Raw genomic sequence first — 20,321 nt, forward strand, 5'->3', positions numbered from 1 at the left:
CCTATGAAAGCAAAAAACTCGGCAGGAGATGCAACATTCCCTCGATGAAAAGCAGGGGTGCCATGAGTACATTGAGAGATAACACAATAAGCATCAGGGGCCCAAGACTGCTCAACTGCCTCCCAGCATACATAAGGGGGATTACCAATAGACCCCTGGCTGTCTTTAAGGCACTGGACAGGCACCTAAAGTCAGTACCTGACCAACCGGGCTGTGGTTTGTACGTCAGCTTGCATGCGGCCAGCAGTAACAGCCTGGTAGATCAGACCCTCATCTGTATATTCTACTGAGGATGTTAAAATGACAGTTCTGAATATTGGACACAACTGGTGCCATTTATGATTAATTTCAATACATGAGAAGGCAATGAAATAATCAGAAAGAAAACTGAATAATTAACATTAGCTTGGGAAAGATTTAAGATACTGGGACATACGAGTTTAATGCCTTCAAAGGATTAATGATCAAAATCAGAGCTTCAACAAATATCCAATAAGTAATGTGCTCTACAAAAATGTATATTAAATTAGAAACCTACCTGAATGAAAGCACTGTCAGCGGCCTATATGATTTGTGACTTGATGGATGAGTAAGACGAGTTCCCCAGAAATCATTGTGAAAAAGGTTCCCAAGGGGAGTCTCGCCTCGAATATCATTGTTATTGACAATGGCTTCAGAGTCATCAAATACAAATTCTCCAGAGAGGGAGTTCACAAAACAGATACAAGCACATACGCCCACAAGAAAGGCTGCAGCAGGGTATGGAAGATCTGCAATATATTAAAAACACATGTAATAATCATTATCAGGCATAAAAATAGCATAGCTGTAAATATAAAATTAACAGCAATAATGCAACCCAACATGGCTGAACAAGCTCCTTTTGATAAAATCTGTTAAATTAATTTTTAAACCATTAATTCTTTACTGTCCAAACATTGATCTATGTTCTTACCGCTGCCGCACCAAACGTAGATCGACCTTTTATTTTTCCTGCCTTCAATTTGGCACGATAGGCCTGAGAGGCCACCTAGACATGAGAGAATGGGTCTGCGCACTCAGTGTGCACAGTATGAAAAAATCGGGGACCCTGCAGTACCACGTGGTAGCATTAGTTACAGCACCAGCTTGGGTTATCATCATGGTAAACCCTCAGGATTCACTCATGCTCCATTGTATTAATGCCCTCTTATTTGAGGAAAGTGATATAGAATCTGAGTTTAGTGGATCTGAGATGGATGTGGTCACAAATGATCGAGAAATTAGTACAAATATTGATGATAACCCAGATGACCCACATCCCATCACCTCTGGGGTGGCCAGCATTACTACTCAAGAAGCAACCAGGCAAACGGAAATTATCAATTGACAATAGTGACAATAGTGAAAATGATGTAAGTAACGATGAGATTGATTTTATGCCCATAGAGGATTCTTCAAGTGACAGTGATATACGTTATTCCCCAGTGAAGCGTACCTTTAGGCATCATCGCTTACATTCAGGCAGTGTGCCATATGCAGATCCCAAGGGTAGTGGGAAGTCATGATAGTGATACCGAACATGAAAGGGAATATGCGGGAATAGAGAAGGGGGGTGGCATAGTGCCTGGGTCACATGGTGCAGTGGGCGGGCAGACAAAGGACCGCCTGGCACCCCCTCAACCGTGTGCTGCCTCCACTCCCACTCCTCCTCCTGCTTCCCCATGCCAATGCCACAGGTCCACCTTGCACAATCAGCCTATGAATAGAACTGGACAGAAAGTACAATATTCATGCCACATCCTTTCAATTTTGATGCCAGTGGAAATGGTATCCTCCCAGAATGCCCCCATCATGAATGAGTCTATAGAGTATTTTCAACAATACTTTGACGAACCCATAATGAATCTGATCATCACCCAGACGAACAACACTACTGCTATATAATGGACAACACAGAGACTGCAGAACTGTCATGGCTGCACAGGTGGAAGGATACAACTGTGGCTGAAATGTACTTATTCCTTGGTGCACACATGTGCGATAAGGCGCCTAAACTACTGGGAACGGTTGAAGGTCCTTGATCTGCATTCCCTCTAACGCAGGAGAGAGACATACATGATAATATACACTTGGAAGGTCCTGGAGGGATTGGTACCAAACCTGCACAAGAAAATCACTCCACATGAAAGCAAAAGACTCGGCAGGAAATGCAACATTCCCCTGATGAAAAGCAGGGATGCCACAAGTATACTGAGAGACAGCACAATAAGTGTCTGGGGCCCAAGACTGTTCAATTGCCTCTCAGCATACAAAAGGAGGATTACCAGGAGACCCCTGGCTGTCTTCAAGAAGGCACTGGACAGGCACCTAAAGTCAGTACATACCTGACCAACTGGGCTGTGGTTCGTACATCAGCTTGCGTGCAGCCAGCAGTAACAGCCTGGTTGATCAGACCCTGATCCACCATGAGGTCTGGTCTCAAACCGGGCCACGGGAGCGTTGACCCCTGAAACCCTCTCCAGGTAAATTCCAGGTATACTGTCATGCTTATGCCTCGTATGTATAAGCACACTACAGTACATATTGGTCCACAGACTAATTCCTCAGTACTCCTGTCTTCCGTGACCTCCTCCCCTGCAACAGATTCACAGTTGCTATGAATGTTGCACTTCTGTTCAAGGCACAACTGTCATTCAAACAATATATACTGAGCAAACATAATTGCTCTGGTATAAAACTTTTTGTTACGTGTGACTGTGAGAATGGCACAGTGTTGAATGTCATTGTCTATACCAGGAAAAACACACTCGATGATACCAGGAGGATGTTGGGCATTTCTGGTAATGTTCGCAAGATGGTGGGGCCATACCTTGGCAAGGATCATACACTGTTCACAGACAACTGGTATACAAGCCCTTTGCTCACTGATTTCCTCCATGTCAACAATACCGATATACAGTGGAACCTTGGTTTTTGTTTGCCCTGGTTTTTGCTGAATTTGGTTTTTGAGGACTTTTTTCATCAAAATTTTGTCCCAGTTTTCGTTCATCACTTCAGTTTTCGTAGAGCTGACAGTGGTCTGCCATACTGAACATGTCCGTCTGCACCTGCACAAAGCATCCCACGTATTCTGACTCAGTCTGGCTTTGTTTCTCGTTGGTGGTGGGTGGTGGTGGGTGGTGGTGATGGTGGTAGAGGGTGGAAGTGATGGTGGTAGAGGGTGGCAGTGATGGTGGTAGAGGGTGATAGTGATGGTGGTAGAGGGTGATAGTGATGGTGGTAGAGGATGGTAGTGATGGTGGTAGAGGATGGTAGTGATGGTGGTAGAGGATGGTAGTGATGGTGGTAGAGATAACCTCTCCTTCCTCTCCCTTCCTCGCTGTCTTCCAAATGCCAACAAGAGTCTTCAATAAAGGTAAAAGTGATGTTAAATGTTCATTTATCCATTTCATTAGCCCTTTATATTTATTTCTCATTGTTTTCTGTATGTAAAACTTTAGTTATTCTCTATAAAATGTATTTTTTGTTAATACTTTTGGGTGTCTGGAATGGATTAATTGGATTTACATTATTTCTTAAGGGAAATATTGCTTCAGTTTTCACTGAATTTGGTTTTTGTCAGACTTTCTGGAATGAATTAATGACGAAAACCGAGGTTCCACTGTATGTGGAACAGTGAGAAGAAACAGAAAATATATGCCAAGGTTCACTGGAGGCAGTGTTGAAGGTGCAGTACAAGCATTTCATACTAATGACATCATGGCAATGACATGTCATGACAAACAGGACATGACATTGCTGTCAACCATTCACAGAAACAAGATGATACAAAGTGAACAGGGACATCAATGAATGCACTGTAAAGGCAGCTGTTGTCGTCAACTATACGAACAATAAGCAACTAGTAGACAAGCATGACATGATGATAGGGTTCGTTGATTGTGTTCATAGGAGTCGCAGGTGGTACATGTGTTTTTCCACCTTGCAGACATTGCAGTGCTCAATGCCTTCAATATATACAAAATAAAGACTGGAAAACGACTTCATTATGCAGAATTCACCCTCAATGTCACAAAGCAGATAGTATAAATGTATAGTACCACACCTGTATCTGCCGCTCAACAGCGACCTGTCCCCCAATTACAACCAGTGGGGGAAGTGCCAGAGCGAATCCTCACTAACTGTCACTGCCCGATACAGATACCGTCTACCCCAAAAGAGAAATACAGTAGACAGTTTTCTCCATTGCACTATTGCGGCATATTTTCAACTAACACTTTAAAATTCAACTAACACGGTGCCACTTTTGGGGGAAAAACTTGGAGCACTGAGAGGTGGACCGCAGGATTTCAAATCTACGTTGGTGATAAACTTTGTTGATTCCTGCATACTAATCAGTACATGCAGTGTTTACATATGCTGCTATGATGTGTTCAGCTTGCTGGCTGGCTGGTTGGTTCGTTGGCTGACTGGCTGGCTGACTGGTTGGCTCATTGGCTGACAAGTCCCTCTGTCTAAGAGAGAGCCGGAAGTCAGAGAAAGTCCTCAACCCTCGTACCTAGTCTATGTTTATTAATCATTTCTGGCTTTAATTCCACGAAAATCATCCTCTCTTTCTTTTCGGCACTGTCCTTTGCACTTGCTTCCATAGGACCCATGGTTAGAAGAAAGAAATCTGGCGAATTAACTGCACGAAACATAAGGAAATCACAATAATTCCTTGCACAGCAAGGGTAGCTCCGTAAGCACATGTGCACTGGTGAGCATTATGGTGCTTGGCTGATACCTATCTCCAATACACCAAGGAGGAAGGAGGGGCAGCCGCCAGCTTCAGGGAGTCCCAAAAGTCTAGAAAATATGGAGAACTTGCCCATCATTATGTTTGTTCCAATAGGCTCAGAGACCCTTGGCTCATGGGGAAAGAGTGCATCTAAGTTCCTTAAGGAGCTAGGCAAAAGACTCATTAGGGTAACAAGGGATCCCAGGGCAGCTAGTTTTCTGTTCCAGTGACTCAGCGAGGAAATGCCTGCTGTATTTTGGGCACACGCCCCACTTCTGAAGAGCTGGATGAGATTTTTGTATTATAATCAGCGACAAACACGTAACAATATGTACTAGACATGTATCTCTCACATCTCATGTACTTATTATATTATTATGTATTATTATCATAATTATAATAATATGTAAGAACTAATAATTATTATTATTATTATTAATTTAGGGACCTGGAGCACAGATCCAATTCTCTAGATCAAGAGCCCCTCACCATGTAGTATAGTAGTAGTAGTACTAGTAGTAGTACTAGTAGTACTACTACTAGTACTACTACTAGTACTACTAGTACTACTACTACTACTACTACCACCACCACTACTACTACTACCACTACTACTAATAATAATAATAATAATTATTATTATTATTATAATAATAATAATACAATATGTTAGTAATAATAATAATAATAACAGTAAGGAGAAACTTCAAAAGGCTGCCAGTAGCTGACACCACCATCAGCAAAACATTGGTAACCACTACTAGTACACTTTTCACCTGTCTAGTAGTCTATTAGTATTAGGTTAAGTCTGCCCGAAATGCCTCAGCATGATAGTGGCTTTTTTTGCTCCAATCATATTATGATATGTAAACACATACTGTAACCTTTGCAAAGAAATAAATATTTTATTAACTTATTTAAGGAACCTCCCTTGAGGGGCAAGTTCGCATCCTGAAATTTCCTTCGTATCCAGAAGCAAAAAATCGATCGAACGACGGTTCGTATCCTGAAAAATTCGCATGGTAGGGCGTTCATAAGCCGAGGTTCCACTGTACTATATAACAAGTTCACACTAACATATACTATTAAGTTAGCAATAGAATTAGGCATTAAAAAACAATAAACAAAAATACACATACAGTACACTCATTACTTACCTTAAAATATTTGTACAGTCTTAATCTAGGGTGAGATGAGTAGTATTTATTGTAAGAAATCAACTGTGGTATGTATGGTAGCCAGCCAGGCTTGTGATGTAGTTCAGCTGGGCTTGTGAGGTCTCTGGGGAGACCTAATTTAACCAATTATCTGGTCACACCTTGCCTTGGCAAATGTCTGACAGAGCCACTCCTTTTCGGCTTAAGACTGAGGTCTTTTGTTCTGGATGGCGTCAAACCTCGACGTCAGATCACCACCACGTGTGCACACCTCATTGTGGGGGGTGCTCTCGGGACAATATAAGCCCAAGGAACAGCTGAGCAGACAGATTCGGGCAGAGCTCTGGCCTGGGAGCAGAGCTGAGCTGGAGAGTCTAGGGAGAAGAGACTGTTGGAGACATTGGGCAGAGTACTGGCTTGGAGCAGTACTCGTGCTGTGTAGGTCTTGGGACCTGTGGCTTAGTTCCTGTAGTGAACTGTCCTCTGTACTATATTGTAAGTTATATTCATTTTCGTCAAGTTGATTGTGTTCCCTGTCTCACTGCTTATATGTACCACCCCATTTGTCTAAACCACAATAATGTTCTCCTGTTCCCAAATATATTATTGTACAAAGACTTAATAATAAACTGTGTTTGAGTAGAATAGTAATATTCACTGTCCCTGTTATTTACTCATTTCTCCATTTATTTATGTTTAGTTAAAGTAGTGAGAGGGTGAGTAGTGTGGTGGGTAGAGTAATAAGAGGTGATGATGTAGTCACAAGTGACCTCACATTACCTACCTACCTCCGCACTCATCCCTCCTACTGCCTCGCCTGTCCCCTACCTACTAACTCCCTCCTCTTACTCCCATAAACCCCAATTATCGGTACATTCCAAGCCCCCCCTACATGACAGTCTACCATAACAGGTTGCTCCGATCAAACAATATTTTATGACATTTAAGTGTCCCAGAGCGATAAAATGCATATACAGTTCACTCATTACTCACCTTAAAATATTTATAGTCTTAACCCTTAAATGGTTCAAACGTATATATACATTCTCTTGCGTAGCGCCCCAAACGTATATATACGTTTCATTTTTCATTCATTCAACATTGGCACGATAGGCCTGAATCGCCTAGACATGAGAGAATGGGTGTGCACACTTATTGTGCACCGTATGAAAAAAATTGGGGGCGCCTGGGTACCACATGCTCTTTTTTTTTTTCTATAAAAAAAATTCTCAAAATATTCGGGGCGCTGCGCAGGTGAACGTATATATATGTTTGGACCATTTAAGGGTGAACTATTCGTATGAACATATGCTCTGTTGTTTACCGTTGGATTTCCTCCAGTTTTGGTGGACAAGACAAAGTGTTTTCACTCTTTCCCGAAAATATTTATCAAAAATATACCTCAAACAACAACTGAAAAATGACTGATTTACTGAAGATGCCATTTGCCCCCGAATCATTTCTATATGGGACAACGTAAGGTTGTTTGGACACTTGGTGCTGAGAGAACAATGCTAATACGAATTTCTAATGTTCTAATATCCTCTAAATGTCTTATATTTATTTCACAAAAAAATAAAGTTTGTTAGTACTTGGAATGTTGCAAAAAAGTCTGCCCTTTACTCCCACATAACTCCCAAAGTATTTGGAATATTTCCAAAGTTATTTCATTAGAAAATAGAGAAATAATTATTCTACAATTTCTGTGAATATTATTCCATTTAATTAAGTAATAACATCGGAAAATGTTGGCATAAATGAATAAGTTACTTCCGAGATATTAGCCTGGAGCGCCAGCCGGCCCGCCGTCTCGAAAAAAAAAAATCGCTGGAATCGCATTTGTTTGGGTGTATTTCTTAGTAAACTGGTGTTCTAGTGCAGTTATCCTCTTCAACACACCGTTTTCTATCATTGAAGACCAAGTCATACAACAAGAAGTCGAGGGGTAACAATTTTATATCAAAGATTACTGGTGGATTCTCGCCATATTACGGCCTATTTTATTCAGTCTTGAGTATATAACATGTTTGTATGTTACTTATAGTGTTTATTATATCATATTAGATCAATTTTGATAGATAAATAAGCTGTAGAGTTGATATATAAGCTGATATAAACGTAATAATGAAGTGATTTCTCCTGGCACTCTCTGGAGCCGAGCATTCCCATATGGTGCCTGGTTGGCTCTAAGTCTACAGATAAGCTCCGCCTACTTTTTTATGATGCCAAATAGTCAGTTATTATACTAGAAAGAACAATGCAAGAAAAAGCGATAAAAAACAAGGAAAAAATTCCAAAAAATATATGGACCGTGAGCAGACGTGCCACCCATACTGCCGTTACCTTACCTGATATAAATGACTAATTTCTTGTAGAAACGTCGTAGAACATTGATTCTTGTACCATTGTGTTGCCAAAGAGTTAAGCTATTTTTCTGTATGAATAACTCAATTTCCATAATTTTTCGATTATTTTTGGAGAGCGCGCGAATAATCGAATATTGTACCCTTAAGGGTTAATGTAGGGTCAGAGGTGAGTAAACGAGATAAAACAAATAAACTAGAGAGAGAGAATGAGTAAATGAGAGAGGACAGGCATGGAGTTATGTACACAAATCAGGCATATGCGAGTTTTGTAAACAAACCAGGCGAACACGTCTGGTTTGTGTACAAGGTACATTGTGTACAAGTTGTCTCTTTGTTGATATGGTAAAATAAATATGGACAAACCATCCCATTCTCATGTAACACCATTTTTAGAAGAAATAAAAATCTGAGTGAAGGCATACGAAAGGAATAATTTTCTACGGTTACTCCCAGTAACACATTTTCTCTGATGTTGGACTAGAGAAAACGTTATTCTTGCCATCACTTGTACAAGTCGTCTGGCTACTACATCTCATATTTATTTATTTATTTAACCCTTTCAGGGTCCGTCCCGTAGATCTACGGCTTTACGTTCAGGGTCCAAACCGTAGATCTACGCCATGAGCTCAGCTCACTCTGATAAACTGTGAGTGGTACATTTGGGCCTAGATATGAGAGAATACATCTATGTGGTATGTGTGCACCACATAAAACAGATCCTGCAGCACACTGTGTATAATGAGAGAAAAAAAATGAAATCATGATTTTTCGATTAAAACAGCAACTTTGCAGTGTTTTTTCGCATGTTTTTTATAGTTGTATTTGCAATTTCTTGGTCTCATTTGATAGAATGGAAGACATATTACAGAAATAGAGATGATTTTGATTGGTTTTAGCACTGGAAATGGCTTGAAACTGAGCTCAAAGTAGCAGAAATGTTAAATTTTTGCCGATATTCAAGAGTAAACAAACGACCTCACACGTTTAATACACACCAGCTGGTGGGTCTAATATACATTCACAAATATGGTGATGATATTTATACAATTATTACAGTATTGCATAACAGTAAATCTTCTATTTTTTGGTGTGAATAAAAATTCATTATGTGAATAAAAAATCAAAATGGAATTTATTTGTAAAGCCTCAAAACATAACTAATGAACAGAGGAAATGTTAGTTTAGTGCCAGGAATGCCTACATTGTTCATTCTGGACCCTATTTTGAAATTGGAATATTTTGAACTTTGTGTTAAATTGGCCAAATTAACAATTTCCGATCACTTTATTTTGTAGTTGAAACAGTTGACTTGGCGATTTCTTGTGCTCAATCGATAGAATAGAAGTAATACTAGTGAAATAGCTAAGAATTTGGTTGATTGGAATAATGTAATTGGCCTAAAATGGGAGTCAAAGTTGGCAAAATCGCCGATTCGTAAATATCGCTGACACATCAAAATTCGCGAGAGCATAATTCCGTCAATTTTCCACCAAATTTCGTACTTTTTGTTTTATTACCTTCACAAAAAGATTCTCTACGATTTCATAAGAAAAAATAAAAAATTTTTTTTGAAAATTCTTGGACACTGGTGCGTGACTCCAGATTTGGGCCTTGGACCCTGAAAGGGTTAACCCTTTCAGGGTCCAAGGCCAAAATCTGAAGTCACGCACCAGTGTCCAAGAAATTTTGAAAAAAAAAAAAAATTATTTTTTCCTACAGAATTAAAGAGCATATTTTTGTGAAGGTAATAAAACAAAAAAAATTAGAATCTGATCAGTACTTACCGAGATACAGTGCCAAGAAGTTTATAGAAAATGATGTGGTGGTGGCAACATCGACGAATTCCACATACGCGTATTATATTATTTTGTTGTTTTAGTTGTTTTTTCTTTTCTTTTCCAATTTTTTTCTATTCCTACTAACATTTGGGGCCTGAGAGACCAATACTGTATATAATTGATATATATAAACTCACTGTATTGAACACAATAACCGCACTAAAGTTATTATCATATTATTGTTTACCACTGTTGTTTATTACAATAAACATACACAAATATTGTATAATACTAATGTTCTATCATATATTTACATATTTACAATAACTGGACATGGTTTTAGAACTGCTGGAGCTTGTGGAACTCCTTGAAACAAGGCACCATGCACAGAGGCACCTTACATTCCTCACACATAAACCGAGTGTCTTTGCGTCTTTGTTGCCGTCGTTTTGTTTGTGCACAGACAATGCATCTCTTCTGAGCAAATTTCTTTTGAGTTGAAGGAAGCTGTATTATGAAATGATCACCTTCTCTCCTCAAACGCTTGGGTATATCGTGATGAATTCGAGGACCATGTTGTATTGCAGGTGTTGTTACCTGGTACTTCATTATGAGTTGTCTGACAACAGACAAACAAAATTCACCATACGGTGGTCTGTTACCAGTCTTTATTTGGTACATATTATATGCATTCAGCATTGAAATGTCCATGAGATGGAAGAAAAGTTTCATGTACCACTTGTAACTCTTACGAACACAGTCAACAAAACCAATCTGCATGTCACACTTGTCAACCAAGCGCATGTTTTGTGTATAATCAATCACTGACACTGGTTTTCGAATACGTTCATTAGTCACTCGATCAACTTTGCCACTGTCTTGCATTTCATTACGGTGAATGGTTGTCAACAATGTGACATCTCGTTTGTCATGCCACCGTAATGCCATGATGTCATTGGCAGTAAACACCTGCACGTCATCACCACGAACACCTGCGTTGAGCCTGGGCATATGTTTACGATTAGAACGCACTGTGCCACACACATCTGTCTTGTTCACTCGCATGAAATCACTGAGTAATGGGCTTGTGTGCCAGTTATCGGTATATAATGTATGGCCCTTACCAAGATAAGGTGCCATCATGTTTCTCACTACGTCACCTGAGATACCCAATAACATCTTGGTATCTTTCAATGTTTTACTACCCGTGTATACAACAATATCCAACACCAGGCCACTGTCACAATCACAGAGTACAAACAATTTTATACCAAAGCAGTTCCTCTTGCTCGGTATATACTGCTTGAATGACAGTCTACCTTTGAACAAAATCAAAGACTCGTCAATTACAAGATTCTTGAATGGATAAAAGTATATCCTGAACTTTTGTTTGAGATACATGAAAACATTTCTAATCTTGTATAACCTGTCACTTCTGTCAGGCCTGGTTTTGTCAGAGAAGTGCAAAATACGTAACAGTAAGATAAACCTGTTCACTGGTATTATTTCACTGAAGGATGGGGTAGAAATTAGCCGATCTGTGGACCAGTATGCTTTTATATTATGCTTATAGACGTGAGGCATAAGCATTATTGTTGCAAAAAGCAAATACATTTCTGCAACAGTCGTCTCTTTCCACCTGTGTAGTCTTGACTGTGGTGATAAGATCGTATTTGCCATGGTGTACTGAAAATACTTATTACTTTCCCTGGCAATAATTTCCATCAATGGCTGGTCAAAGAATAATTCAAAGAATTCCAGTTCATTGGCCGTGGTTCCAAGGGGACAGGTAGGTAGAATTCCACTTTGAGAGTCATCAAAGTGTAATAAAGTTGGTAGAATTACCGACAATATGTAAAGTAAAAGGACACAAGTGCAACTAATGTGACATTTATTGTGGCAACGTTTCGCTCTCCAGGAGCTTTATCAAGGTAATGGCTTGATAAACCTCCTGGAGAGCGAAACGTTGCCACAATAAATGTCACATTAGTTGCACTTGTGTCCTTTTACTTTACAAGTCATGAAAGTGGTGAGGCTTGGGAACAAAATTGGGATTTTGCTGCCAATCCCACATACGGTTTTGTGGTGGATACTGGACATCATAGGCTGGTTGTACGGGTGGTTGTGGTTGTGGCGGGCTGGTGGCTGACGCTCCGCTTTGTCCTTGAACTGACGAGTCAGCAGCGTGGGTCCCCGTGTGGCACGGTGAGTCACGCATGGAGGTGCCACTACTACCACCAGCACCACTAACACCATCCACTGATGCCTGTGGCCCATCCATGCCAAGTGTAGCCACATCATCCTCACTATCACTACCTAAAACAGGTGTAGGGCCACGGGATGTACTCTGGGATGTACTCCGTCCCCTGGGCACAGCATAGGGTACACTACCCGAGCGCATGCGGCGGCGAACATACCGACGCTTCACTGGTGAATATGATTCCTCACTATCACTACTCGAATGATCGTCGAGCGCAATAAAATCACAATCCACGTCAGAATCATCGTCATTACTGAAGTCAGAGGCCTGGCCACGCGAAAATATTAGTTTTCTCTTACGTTTAGGAACACCTGACCGTGAGTCACGAGTGCCCACACCAGAGGTAGAAGGTCGAGGATCGTCGGGGTTTTCTGCACTATTATCGATATCCTGGTCATTATTTTCGGTCACTAACTTATCAAAGCCGTAGAATTCGTCTTCATTTGCACTTCCATCAGTGTCAGAACTATCAGACAGGAAGAGGAGAGTCCCAATTTTCCGGGGAGTGAGAGCTGACTTGCGACGAAGCATGGTGAACAAGGGTGACTGAGCTGGCGTTCCCACAATGCTATGCAGGCGCCTAGATTTTTTGTTTATGGCGCACACCCATGGCACAGACCCATTCTCTCACATGTAGGCCTATGAGCGCTTTCGCGCTAAATTTGACGGCGCTAGAATTTTGGTGTAGATCTACGGTTTGGACACTCACCGAAAAGCCGTAGATCTACGGGACGGACCCTGAAAGGGTTAATGTCTTTGCAAACAGTACATTGAGATTGTGTATATAATAGCGGGTTAGCGGCAGCGGCAGCAGTGACTTCCAAGCTCCGTACTTTTCTCCAACTATCAGAGCTACCAATGCTCCTATGATGACTTAATTACAAGCAAAACTGCACTACCAACGTAGCACCCAGAATGACCAAAGATTACCAACAGTGAAACCTACAAATCAAAAATAATAGAGATCAAAGGAAGACTGCCCACAAACCGAAAGCAACACCCCGCTGCCAGCCGAACAACGTAACCCTAAGCTTTGTATAACTACAACTTCTTCTTAACTACAACAATTCTTGTAGTATTATGAGGCGCAATCTAAGAGGAAACAGCACCAAGGCCAGCAAGAAAACACCGAAAAATCAACTATTCAACAAGTGTAGCCAGGAGGATGCCGGCCCAGCAACCACCCCACCGCTCAAGGCGACACCACAACAATAACAACAAACATGGCTGCCACCAGCCCATCCTCCCCTCTCTTCCCCGGACTCAACCTACCAAGTAGTCTCTCAGGTATGACCAACGATCCAGATACCCTAAAAACATTCATCTCCAACTTAGTTATTGAAAATATGAATCTTCGAGAGACGCTAACAAAACAAGACACCAGGATGACACAACTCGAGAACAAAATCCTCAGTCTTGAACAAAAGTTATCAACACCAGGAATGACTAACTGTGACAAGACCATCCAAACAGTCATAGATAGCCATACAGAACAAATAATATCTCTTAATACAAAAGTTGAAGAGGCAGTAAAAGAATGGAAGAACAACTTAGATAACCAGTTCAGTGACTACTTTGCTCTCCAAGAAGATAAAACTGAGCAAGATAAACTATCGGACGTAGTAATAGTTAACAGTCCACTTTTTCCCAGTGATATGAACCAAACAAACAGTAAAGAAATTACTCTGCAGATCATAAAGGACCAAACAAGTGTTATTGTACCAGAGTCAGAAATAAAAGAAGCCAGGTTACTAGGATCCCATGGTAGAAAAAGTGTTATGCTTAGATTCCACTCACATGACAGGAAAAAAGACTTAATTATTGCATCTATTAAAGTAAAGAAAGAGGTATACATAAACGAGTGTCTTACCAAAAAACGTCAGAACCTCCTTTATAGAGTCAGAAAACTTAAGCGGGAGAATAATGACACAATACACCAATGCTTCACACGAGATGGGAAAATTCTTGTTAGGAAAACAAATGTAGGTCAACTGTACACAATAACGAACGAGAATGATCTATCACGATTTCTCAGGGATACTAATCTTACAGAGAATAACTAAACAATGTCCAACCTAAAAGCCTACGTAGTGTAGTAAATGTTTTGCTCCATTATTGTTCAAATTTCATTGTACAATCTCTTAGTAATTAAATAATCAACTACCTCATTTTGTGATTTTACTAGTAAGCATAAGTCACCTTATGTAATTTTCTTATTTACTATTGTTTGCTTAAACATTAGCTGAATTGATACTTTCTCTGTCCATATTATTACCTCATATTTTTTTTAAATACTATCAATTGATATTACTTACTAAAATTAATAATTATCATTTTTACTATAATTTCAATTTACTCTTAACATTTTTGACATTTAATAACCATTACTTGTCTAATTACCTTTACCTGTTTTAATGCCACATTTACTATCTTAGAGTACTCTTAATTACCTTGTGCTGCCATATAACCTCTAGTATAACTACCAGTGCAATATTGAATGAAATAAACATTACTTTTTCACTTTTTTGTAATCATTATTACTTACTAAAATTTTATTAAACACCATATTTACTACCAGTCAATTTTACTTTTGTACATTAAACATTATTTTATACTTCCCATAACATTTTGTTGCCAAATTTTCAAGTTTGTATATTCAACTCCAACCTTTATATTATCCTTTGTACCTGTGTACCTGTCTACCATCTTACTATCATATTATAACCAAGACATTACCCTTGTTATTTTTTACTATTATTCTTTTGGTACTTTAATTGTGAATTATATTTTGTCAATTTAAATCTAGTTATACTCCTGATCTTGTCAACAACCTATACCAGACTCTAGTGCAATTGCAAGTACCATTTCAATTTGTATTTTTATATTATAAGTTTATATTATAATTCCTACTCTAAGATTGTTTTCATATCTTAGTGACTATATTGTGTGTGCAATTAGTGTATATTTCAATTATATTATTGTTCAAGGAACTTAACTATCTTTTGCTAACTAGTACCAACTACCTCTTATATTTTTTTTTTCTACTTTTTTTATTCTTTTGCTACCTTAACTTGTATATTTTATCTTGTCAATTTAAATCTAGTTATACTCTAATTCTTGTAAACAACTTATATAACACCTTAGTGCAATTACAATTGAGAGTCTTGTGCCTTTTTTATATTATTAGATTAAACTCAGTTGTACTATAGTCAATACCAAATTCATTACATTAGACCATATTGCAATTACTAGTGAGAGACTGGTGCTACTTTTAATTTGTATTGTTATATTATTAGATTAAATCTAGTTGTACTATAGCTCATTCTAGCTCAAAACATAGACTCCACAAAAGTCATTATATTAGACCTTAGTGCAATTATTTGATTACCACTCTATTGTTCACCACAACTTATATTAGTCCCTTTTATATTATAATTTTATATTATAATTCTAACTTTAAAGAATTACCTTTAAAGTACTACCTACTATCATATTCCCAAGCTCCATTATTTGATCACTTTATTTGTTCACCACAAATTATTTTAGTCCCTTTTATATTGTCTCCTTTATTTTAGCTTTAAAAAACTACCTTAGCTCATTATTTTTACATTTGTTAAATAATTCAGGTGCTATTTTTTTAGCTTTAGAATATTTACTTTGTTTTATACTTAATTCTAACTATAGATTCACTACAAATCTTATGATTACAAGCATTGATCCTGATACCAACCTCTTATTTAATGACTTAAATGATTCAAACAGTTACTGTAATTACTACACAGCAGAACAATCAAAGGCACTTCTCAGAGCCAACAACAACATAACTATCTTTAACTACAGTATCAGATCTTTAAGCAAGCATTACGATGACCTCCTAGCATTACTAAATTCCTTGCATGCCAATATGTCCATCATTACACTAACTGAAACCTGGCTAAAGCCTGATACTACAGATGTCTATGCTATTCCTGGTTACACAGCCATACACAACTGTAGGCCAGACCAACAAGGGGGTGGCACAGCTATATACTACTCAGACCAACTAGAATGTATCACTAATACTTGCACAAGGGATGAACATGGGGAATATATAATAGCTAAATTCAAATCCAAATACCTACAAAAACCTCTCACAGTGATAAACATCTACCGAGTTCCACAATCAAACATTAGTCAATTTAGTCAAAACCTAGGAAGTATGATAACTGATGCACGTATGAACAAAGATCACTTACTACTCTCAGGTGACTTCAATATAAATCTCCTGCAAGACCAGGACCCACACGTTACTGAATTCACAAACACAATGAGTAACTGCATGTTGCTACCAACAGTAACAAAACCTACAAGAGTTACGGAGACTAGTGTTTCCCTACTTGACCACATCTGGACCAACACCATATCCCCTTTAAAATCAGGCATAATTACAGATAATACCACAGACCACTACCCTACTTTCCTCATAACAACTCTTGGTAAAATACCCCAAGACACTACTAAAGTCACCTTCAGACTTCACAATGAGGCAGCCATTAATAACTTCACAACAGCAGTAACAAACATTGACTGGCACACTGAGCTAGAATCTATACAGATATTGACGAATGTTTTAATAATTTTCTAAAAAAGACCCAATACCTCTATAACAAGCACTGCCCTAAAAAAACTAAACAGATGACAGCTAAGAGACTGAACAGTCCCTGGCTAACACCCAGCATTCTCAAATCTATAAATACAAAACACCGATATGAAAAACAGTACAGAATGGGTCACATAACCAGAGACCAAACAAAACGTTACTCGTCAATCCTAACCAGCCTGATAAGAAGGGCAAAAAAACTGTATTATGAGAACAGATTATCCAACTTACGAGGTGATATAAAAAAGACCTGGAAGACCCTATCAGAAATTCTGGGAACAAAAAAGATATCACGAAATAGCGAAATAAAATTAGCAAAATCAGATGAACCCCAACTCCCACCAACAGAAACAGCAAACAGACTCAATGATTTCTTCTCCACTATAGGACAAAACCTTGCCAATAAAATCCCAAGCTCAGATACCCCACCAAATGACTACCTCACTGGCAACTACCCGAACACACTGTTCCTAGCTCCGACTAACCCATACGAAGTCTCCCTTATTATCAACACACTAAAAAACAAGGCAGGAGATTTAAATACCTTACCACCCTTTATATACAAAAAAGTGTCACAAGTACTATCACCAATCATTGCAACACTCTTTAACAAATCCATTGAATCCTCCACCTTCCCTACAGCTCTCAAAATAGCAAGGGTCACCCCGATCCATAAAGGAGGAGACCAAACAGAGTTGAATAACTATAGGCCAATATCCAATTTACACCCTCTCTCAAAAATCTTCGAAAAATTAATTCATAAACGAATCTACTCCTACCTCATCTCCCAAAACATTCTCAACCCCTGCCAATTTGGATTCAGGCCTAATAAAAATACTAATGATGCTATTATACACATGCTAGAAAATATATACACTGCAATAGAGAAAAAAGAAGTCCCACTGGGGATCTTCATTGACTTACGTAAAGCTTTTGATACAGTTGACCATGACTTGCTCCATGTAAAATTGTCACACTATGGTATTAGAGGGCACTCCCTCAACTACCTCAAGTCATACCTCAGCAACAGAAGCCAATATGTGTATGCAAATGGGGCAAGCTCTTCCGCTCAACCAATTACAGTTGGTGTTCCACAGGGAAGTGTCCTTGGCCCTCTTCTCTTTCTCCTATACATAAATGACCTACCAAATGCTTCGCAATTACTCAAACCCACACTTTTTGCAGATGACACTACATACGTCTTCTCTCACCCGAGCCCAGTCACGCTAGCCAATACTGTAAACACCGAATTACAGAAAATATCTACCTGGATGAGGACTAACAAACTTACACTAAACATTGACAAAACCTACTTCATTCAGTTTGGTTACAGAGCTACAGATGTACCTCTTAACATAACGATAAACAGATCACCTATCACAAAGCTAACAGAGGGAAAATTCTTAGGAATCCACCTTGATAATAGACTCAAATTTCGTACACATATACAACAAATTTCTAAGAAAATTTCCAAGACTGTAGGCATACTATCGAAGATACGGTACTATGTTCCACAGTCAGCCCTCCTGGCCCTTTATCACTCTCTTATTTACCCCTATCTCACCTATGGAATTTGTGCATGGGGCTCAACAACAATTAACCATCTCAGACCACTAATTACCCAACAAAAGGCTGCAGTTAGAATGATAACAAATTCTCACTACAGGCAGCACACTCCACCAATATTCAAAACACTCAACCTACTCACCATACAAAACATCCATACTTATTACTGCACCTATTACATACATAGAACACTTAACTCTGATATTAACCCTCCCCTCAAACATCTCCTTGCCAACCTCAACAGAACACATGACCATAACACAAGGCACAGATCACTCTTTGATGTTCCTCGTGTCCATCTCACGCTATGCAAAAACTCAATGCACATAAAAGGCCCTAAAATCTGGAATTCATTACCTGTAAATATAAAAGAAACACTACCTGTTTATAAATTCAAGTCTCTTCTCAAAGATCACTTACTCACTCAAAACCAAATAAATACTGAATAACTGAACCTTATAAATTGTATATCCTATATGTTACTCACAATTATATCACACAAATGTTAAACCTAGGACCCAATCTAACTTTGTTATTTTTTTAAATACACTACCTAACAGAATACTCCATTCGACTGAATGTACAGCAATGCATGCAACCATATGACCTGTCTTTGTAATACTCATTTGTGCTTTATAGTTATCTGTTTACAATAATGTTTTATCACTGATTTCATCATTGCTTAGTTAATCTTAAGTTAATTTTAAGCCAGCCCGTAATGCTATGCATATAAGTGGCTTCGGCATGCTGCTCTTACCTGTATTTTTTGTACCTCTGTACGTATGCTTAAATTACTAAATAAATAAATAAATAAATAAATAAAAACAATAGTGGGTTGCAATGCAAAGAGAGCCTCTATTATGCTTAGGCATTATGGGCCAACTAAACATTATTGGCTTACATTCTACTTAATACTAAGGAGTAGTATATCATAGTTGTACAGTAGGAAAGTAATTATTTCATAGTTGTACAGCAGAATATTAATTATAAATGAATCAAAATTTGTATGTTAATTTATTCTACTGTGGGGTGTATTTATCATCTTTATATGTTACGCATCGTATTATATAATTTTGAAAAAAAAATCATGGATGGATTAATGAAAATGTGTACATTACCACAATATATGACATTTAATGAGACTCGGTGATTATTATTGAGTATTATTATTACAGTCCCCATCCCTTTATCTGAAACTCTTGGGGCCAGCAGCGTTTCGAATTTCAAAATTTTCTTCATCTTCTTCTTCTGTTGGGTTTCAGGGCCACTGACAGCATACGCCGTATCGAGCCCGGCCGTCCAGTGCTAGGAGAGGGGACTTCGACCAAAGTGGAAGAATGTTTTGACTAATAACTATGTATCATATGTCCCTGATACGCCCTGAAGCCAGCAGGAAGGAACAGGTATAGGCCAATATCTCCTGATGGTCCAGAGGGTGAAACCCCTCCCCGTTGAGAAGGACAGGTAGAGTGAAAGTGTGCACCCCAAGCATGCGCAAGGCCGCATGGAGAGTAGTACGTGCAGAGTGATAATGTGGGCACCACAGAAGGAAGTGTTCCACCGTCTCAGGCTGTGAGGAACACCACGGGCAGTACGGAGAGACCGTCATCTGAAGGCAGTACAGATGAGCGGCCAGTCACGAGTGCCCGACTCGAAAATGAGTCAGTGCAACGTCCACCGAGCGATTAGGATGGCGAGCCCAAGGGCACGGGCCATTAAAAGTTCGGACAGAGCCCAACACCAAAGAAGAGAGGGAGTGTGCCAGGCCCTCTTGCCACTGATGGTGGATTCCC

At 39.0% G+C, this 20,321-nt stretch overlaps 1 protein-coding gene across 1 annotated transcript in view; it reads right to left on the bottom strand.

Moving 5' to 3' along the window:
* The window catches only part of LOC128684784 (protein O-mannosyl-transferase TMTC4), a 166,030-nt gene extending 163,291 nt beyond the window's left edge, over positions 1–2,739 (bottom strand). The window contains exon 1 of the mRNA XM_053771046.2: positions 539–2,739. The gene's annotated coding sequence lies outside the window, so the exon portion shown is untranslated. The remainder of the gene's footprint in view (positions 1–538) is intronic.
* Positions 2,740–20,321: the final 17,582 nt, after the last annotated feature.

This window comes from Cherax quadricarinatus, chromosome 5, assembly GCF_038502225.1.
Source record: "Cherax quadricarinatus isolate ZL_2023a chromosome 5, ASM3850222v1, whole genome shotgun sequence".
In the NCBI taxonomy this organism is placed as follows: domain Eukaryota; kingdom Metazoa; phylum Arthropoda; class Malacostraca; order Decapoda; family Parastacidae; genus Cherax; species Cherax quadricarinatus.